The sequence below is a fragment of the Oratosquilla oratoria genome, chromosome 24, assembly GCF_046742065.1.
Source record: "Oratosquilla oratoria isolate Oo_2021 chromosome 24, ASM4674206v1, whole genome shotgun sequence".
Lineage (NCBI taxonomy): Eukaryota > Metazoa > Arthropoda > Malacostraca > Stomatopoda > Squillidae > Oratosquilla > Oratosquilla oratoria.
Window position 1 is genome coordinate 1,401,064 of NC_134800.1, and position 7,500 is coordinate 1,408,563.

Here is a 7,500-nt window from a genome sequence, read left to right on the forward strand (position 1 = left end):
CATAAACACAATATAACTAGGGAGGAGGGCTTCTGGAGGGCGGTTGTGAGGTGTTTTAGGAATGATTACAAAATGGGTAGGTTCTTCACGACCCGATACTAAGCCAGGAGGCGCTGAGTAGTACCTGCGGCCGAAGCCGTCACCTTTGCCCTATGATGCGCTATGGGGACTACTGGGGGTAGGTAACACACAATCACTACTGGGAATCGGAGGGGAGAGCGGGTTTCGAACCCACAACTAAGCGAACGCGGGAACAAGACGCTTCCGATGACGTCACCAGTTGACTAGAGCGCACCTCTGTGTTATTCCCGCACTGAATATGCCCATTGTTGTCATAAACATACAACTCGGAGAATGTACCTGTACGGACGTGGAGATGATGATGGCGTTGGGGACCGAGGGGGTGATGGATGCAGTGTAACGATGCTACTGTGCTTACCTGAAACAAACAAACAAATAAATAAATGAATAAATAAATGAATAAAAAAATACATGAATAAATAAGTAAAGACATACACAAACAAATCATTTATAAAGAAATAGAGATATAAATAAATAAATAAATACATATATGTATATATATATATATATATATATATATATATATAATATTGTATGTGTGTATATATATAATATTTATATACACACACACACATATATAATAAATATATATATATATATATACATATATATATATATATATATATATATATATATATATATATATATATAATATATATATATATATATATAAATGAATAAATTAATCAATAAAAATACTTCCTTTGAGAAAACTTATCTACCCAACAAGTCAGGATTCTAAGCCGTATTTACTTTGAGCATTGGGGTCATAATGTCATACGACGTGCGTGCTTTCGTCTCCCCACCTCATGCCCCCAAGATTCTTGTTTAAGCATACGGGCGCCCACCCCCTACCCCAAAACCCTAAGTGGCCCCTTAACACGCCTTGCCACTCAGGCCGCACACGAATAACTCTCATTCGCCAAATTATATCTCACCAAAAGTGTACTTCGCCAAATTATTTCGCAATATTTCCATTTCGCCAAGAGCTCTAACCGATAGTAAATCTAACGTGTTTTTATCTAATTTATTGTCACCTAACCTAACCTATAGGATTTGGCGAAATACCTAATATGATGAATTTGGAGAAGCACCTCTACGAAAGGAGCTTGGCGAAATAAAATTTGGCAAACGATGATTTGACGAAACTATAGTTGGCGAAATTATATTTGGCGAAAATTAATTTGGCGAAAAAAAGAAATTACCAATGAATACACAACACCAATGAATTCTACAACACAGTTATCTCGAATTATGACAAAAGAAACAATATAGATTTAATATATCTAGACTTTGCAAAAGCTTTTGATACCGTCCCACACGAAAGACTACTTACTAAATTAGCTTTGCATGGAATAAGTGGTAGCCTATTAGGTTGGACTAGTAATTGGTTGAATGGTCGAAAACAGAGAGTTGTTTTAAATGGAAAAACTTCTGGATGGAAAAGTGTTGCAAGTGGAGTTCCTCAGGGTTCCGTTCTTGGGCCACTTCTATTCATAGTATATATAAATGATATAGACCATGGACTAAAATCTACTGTTTCCAAATTTGCTGATGATACAAAACTGTGCGGAGTGGCAAATGATCACTCAAACCAATTAGATATTCAAGAAGATTTAGATCAATTACAGCAATGGTCTGAAAAGTGGCTAATGAAATTTAACACAAGTAAATGCAAGGTAATGCACATAGGTAAAAATAACAGTAAGTACGATTACAAGTTATTTGGAAATTCGTTAACAAAAGTGGATAGTGAAAAAGATCTCGGCGTAATTATCAGTAACGACCTCAAATCATCCAAGCAGTGTATTTCAGCCTCTGAGAAAGCAAATAAGATTCTGGGACTGATTGCGCGATCTTTTGATTTCAAAAGTCCATCACTCATTCACAAGCTATATAAATCGTTAGTTCGTCCACATTTGGAATATGTTGTTTCCGTATGGTCACCGAATCTCATTAAAGACATTGACAGATTGGAAAGAGTACAACGGCGAGCCACAAAACTGATTCCAAATATAAAAAATAAATCATATGAAAATCGACTAAAACATATTAATCTGTTTTCCCTAAAAAAGCGTAGACTCAGAGGTGACTTGATACAGGTCTTTAAGATTCTAAAGGGAATTGACAACATCAAAAGTGACCAAATTTTTACATTGAATGAGAATCAGACAAGAAACAATGGTCTTAAACTCTCCGGAAATAGATTCAATTTGGAAGTAGGTAGAAACAACTTTGCCAACCGTGTAGTTAATGAATGGAATAAACTTCCTACACAGGTAGTGCAATGTAGTTCAGTTCGAAGCTTTAAGAATCATTTAGATAAATACCTAAGTAAGATGCTGTAATGATTATAATTTATCTTATATTATTTGTTTTTGTTTTATCATTTGTCTGTGTTTTTTATTTATTATTAGTTAAATATCAATTAATTATTATTTACTATTTACCTATTTGTTTATTATCTAACTATACCTATGCATTTATTTATGTATTTTGTTTGTTATTTACATTATCATAGTTTTTATTTATTGTTTTATTATTAATATGATTTTTTTTCGCATCCGACCTAGATATGGATCAAAAGGTCTCCTGTCGGCATGCTTCGCCTTTGTAATCCTTTGTAGCATAGAACTCCCTAACCTCAATCTCTCCTCTCTCCATCAAACAAGCCCCTCAACCCCCAACCACGCCCCCCCTCCCCTCCTCTTTCCCTCTTCTCGTATTTTCTCTCACATTCACAAAGTTCCGCCCATTTGAGGCGCTTTGTATAAATCTACGGATTTTTGAACGCCCCCCTCTCTCTCTCTCTCTCTCTGTGTGTGTGTGTGTGTGTGTGTGTGTGTGTGTGTGTGTGTGTGTGTGTGTGTGTGTGTGTGTGTGTGTGTGTGTGTGTGTGTGTGTGTGTGTGTGTGTGTGTGTGTGTGTGCGTGTGTGTGTGTGTGTGTGTGTGTATGAGTGTGTACGAATGTGTATATTCCATGATTTATCATACATCCAACTCTAAACCGTAGATCAAATGTAAGTTCAATCTATCAATTCATAGCCACGCTCACCCTTCCCCTCTCACCCTGAAAACCAACAACACCCTGACAAGCTCTCAGGTAGTCCCCCGACCCATCTTGGGGCACATATGAAGTATCTGACGCAACCACGCTTTTTGGCTGTTATTTCTGTCCCCCTTCTGTGATTGTTATTTTTAGCCTATTCTTTGTTGTTACACCACGTGACGGAGCTCCCACTCCTATTCATACCAAGTTACACGTTGCCTGTGGCAGCGGTGACGTAGACGTGACGTCATCACTAGAGGTGATGACGTCATCAATGTGTTTATTTGAGTCATTATCCCCCTCACCCCCTCACCCTCATCCCATCCCTCTTCGTCTTTCTTCAACCCATCCTTTTGTGTTTTATCTTGGTGCTTCTTTTCTTTCTTCCGCTCGTTATATTTATCTCTTTTGTTTTATGTCATCTGTTCATTCCTGTTTGTTTATTTACTTGTTTTATTATTTATTTTTCTTATTCTTTTCTTTCTGCAGTTTCATCCATGCCGAGGATATCTTCATACCTTCCTCAATTGCTCTCCCTCAGTCCCGCTTCCCTCCCTCCCTCTTCTCCTCTTCTTCCCTCCACTCCCTAAACCCCTCCTCCTCCCTCAGCCCAACTTCCCTCCCTCCTTATTTCCCTCCCTTCCCCTCAGTCTAACATACCTGTCCCCCTCTTCCCTCCCTTCCCCTCACTCCAACATACCTTTACCCCTTTTCTCTCCCCTCCCCTCCCCTCACTCCCCCCCTGGCAGGGTGAATGTCCTGGCAACCCCACTTTCCTCCCCTCCCTTCCCCTACAATCATCCCTACTTCAGTCATCGATAGGAAGTATATGGAGGGGAAAATGGGCGTCGCTCAACGCATCGACACAACTCTATATTTTCCTCGGGCGAGCTCCCATGCAGCCAACCGTCCCATTCCAAGGTCCTCTGGGCAGAATCCCCCTGTGAGCGGGTTCCCCTTCTGGGAACCGTGCCACAAGGTCTTTTACCCGGAATTCTCCAAAGGCTCCTCGTACCAAAGATTCTAGACACTTCCTCAAGCCAGCATTCAGTGTCCATGACTCTCAGCCGTGCAGCAAGACACGAGAGCACAAGCGACTTGGAAGCTTAAAATCCTAATATTAAACTATAAATATCGACAACGTTATATTTCGAGCGAGTCCATGGAGCACGCTAATCCTTCGAAGGACTTCCTGACATGACCCGCCACTGTTGAGCAACACGCGAACAAAGTATTGAAGCTTTCCGAGCCTTCAGTGTCTTCGCCACATACATGGTCAGACTGAGTTCTTCCCTTCAGTAACCCCTTCAATCCCTTGACCACGGTCCTAATCCAAGAGACTCGAATTCTTTTACGTTCTTACTTCGCTGTGCGGTCACTCAAGACCTACAAGAAACGCAGAAGTCTTGGGAAGACGACAAGAACGGTGACCTTCGTGTAGTTAATTTCCTTCTTCAGTGACAATGACCGATAACTCTTCCTAATGCCCAGTTCGTGCGAAGAACTGAAATGTGTCGTGGTGAGGACACATTCTTGTCTCATTCCTGAAATAAGATGGACGAGGCCGGACGCGTCTTCCCACTTCAGGGTATCATATGTCCCACGGTATAAGTTAGACATCACTTTTCCCACGATTCACTGAAACAAACGCCTTCGTCATTGGCTGAAAGCAAACCCTGCTGCTGAAACTCACGCCAACGCCCCGCAAGAACATGAAGCGCTAAGATAAATTGTTGACTTAACAAGCGTGAACCGAAGCTGCTCAGACCTCTTCAACTTAAGCAAATGGGAACAATCCGCGGCAGCAGCAAAGGGTCGAGTGCTTTACCCGGTACACTGAGCAATGTAGTGCCATGGTACATGTTGAAGTCCTACCGGTCCCCTTTCCCTTTCCAGTTGGGGTCAACCAGATCCCTTTCCCCCGAGAATAATGCCGGACTGCCTGCCAAAGGGCAGACAGCACCGCATAAATCGCAGACCACTGCTTCCCCTCCGGCTCTCGGCAACTCTGAGCTGTTGTCGCATATGCCGGTAGCCTTTCCACCTTTAACTATGAGCGTCTCGCCAGTCGTCAGCCGAACGATTCTCAGAAAGTCAACCAAGTACAATTGACCGAAGTACTCGATTAAGCATGTTCTACATACACCCATGTCTGACACTACTGTCCCTTCACCACCTTGCAAGGGTTAATCGCGGAGCATGCGGTGTCGGCCCAGGCGGTAGCTGCTTGGCTTAGGGCCTGGCGGCTCGAAGGTCCAAGTCAGGGAATTGAGCCAATTTGCTTGAATCAAGGAGAAGGAGAAAATAGCCATGTTGCTTGCACCCTGGGGGACGCCTCGATGCACTCACAGCAATGGGGCATCGATTAGCTTGCAATGCTCCCGTCGCCATGTCCTCCAATGGCGACATGCAAACACATGGGTCATTGACATATGACGGAGTTGAATGGCCTCTTTAGAATTCTTTATAAATTCATTTATTGATATGTTTATTTATTCCCTCTAGGTGTCCGACACACTCTTCTCACTGGCGGGAAACCAGAGGGGGATGCCGGCTCAACCTTGACGATCCAACCATGTGGCAAGTAGTACTCAGTACTACATCTTACTGCTCTTCGTCCCTATTGTCAATTTCTTCACTCGCTCCCTACTCCCGCCCGCTCCCTTCAATCCCAATTTCCTCTTTCCCTATTCCTTTTCCCTCCTCTCGCCTCACTTCAACTCCCCTCGCTCCCTATCCCTACCCTCAGTCCCACTTCCCTTCCTTCCTTCCTTCCTCTTCAGCCCCACTCCTCCCTCCCTTCCTATTCCTCTCCCTTCTTTCCCCTCTGTCCCAATTCCCCTCCCCACCATTCCTTCTCCATTATTTCCTTCTTCCTTCCTCTTCCTATTCCCCTCCTTCCTCCCTTCACGCCTACCTCCTCTCCTCTATTTCCTTCTCCTTTTCTTCTTCTTCTTTATTCTTTCTCTTCTTCCTCCTTCTCCTCCTCCTTATCTTTTCCCTTCTCTTCTCTTCTCGCTCCTTTCTCTCACTTCTTTTTATCTTCTCCTCCTCCTTCCTTTTCTTCCTCCTCTTCCCCTCTTTTTCTTCCCCTCTCCTCCTCCTTCTCCTCCTCCTCCTCTTCCTTCCCCTTCTCCTTTTTCCTCCTCCTCATTTTCTTCCTTTTTTCTCCTCCTCCTTTCCTCCTCCTCCTTTTCCCTCCCCCTCTCCGTTTTCTTTCCCATCCTCCTCTTCCCCATCCTCCTCCTTCCACTTTTTCCACTTTTGTCTCCTTTTCTCTATCCTTCTCCTCCCTCCTCCTTCTTCCTTCTTCTCTCCTTCCCTCTTCCCTTTCCTCCTCCTCCCCTCTCCTCTCCTCCTCCTCCTCCTCTCCTCCTTCCCTTACTCCTCCTCCTCCTCCTCCTCCTCCTCCTCCCTCCTCCTCCTCCTCCTCCTCCTCTCCTCCTTTCTTTCTCATTCATCCTTCCTCTAACTTCTCTTTTTCCTTCTTCTCCTTCTGTAAACGCTCTTCCTCCCTCTACGCATCTATCTCCTACTCTTCCTCCACTTCTCCTCCACATCTTCCTCCACTTCTCCTCCACATCTTCCTCCACCACTTCCATCTCCTCCACTTCCCCTATTCCAACTCCTCGTCCTCTTCCACATCCTCCTCCTGCAGTTTCATCTCCTCTACCTTCTCGAAATTTTGAGAAAAATTAATTTTGAAAAAACGACCCTTTAGCAGCCTTCGGCCGCAGAGCCTTTGGCAAGACTCCACCGGAGCTGCAGGACTCCACCGGAGCTGCAGGACTCCACCGGATCCACAGGACTCCACCGGAGCTGCAGGACTCCACCGGATCCACAGGACTCCACCGGAGCTGCAGGACTCCACCGGATCCACAGGACTCCACCGGAGCGGCAGGACTCCACCGGATCTACAGGACTCCACTGAATCTACAGGACTCCATCGGATCTACAGGACTCCATCGGATCTACAGGACTCCACAGAATCTACAGAACTCCATCGGATCTACAGGACTCCACCGGATCTACAGGATTATATCGGATCTACTGTAAAGGACTCCATCAAATCTACAGCACTCCGATGAATCTAGAGGACTCCACCGGATCCACAGGACTCCACCGGATCTACAGGACTCCACCGGATCAACAGGACTCCACCGCTCTATTGACAAAATGTCACATTTTTCTTATTTTAGAAAACAGAAATATTTGAAGTTTTATTTCTTACATACACTATGGAAAAAAGTAAATTAATATCATTTTCGACTTTTGTATCCTTGTGTTTTGCATTTTATCTTCATTACGAGACTCCTGACTGCCTTTCCCTCGCTCAGACAGGACATTCCATCGTCGAGAGAGCCCTCAC

At 44.0% G+C, this 7,500-nt stretch overlaps 1 protein-coding gene across 3 annotated transcripts in view; it reads right to left on the bottom strand.

Moving 5' to 3' along the window:
- LOC143038366 (organic cation transporter protein-like) overlaps positions 1-7,500 on the bottom strand; it is a 149,050-nt gene that overhangs the window by 103,962 nt on the left and 37,588 nt on the right. For 2 of the 3 annotated variants that reach the window (XR_012967558.1, XM_076207403.1), the window contains exon 2: positions 361-439. The exons of the other annotated variant lie outside the window; for it this stretch is intronic. The gene's annotated coding sequence lies outside the window, so the exon portion shown is untranslated. The remainder of the gene's footprint in view (positions 1-360; positions 440-7,500) is intronic. 3 annotated transcript variants of the gene reach the window in all.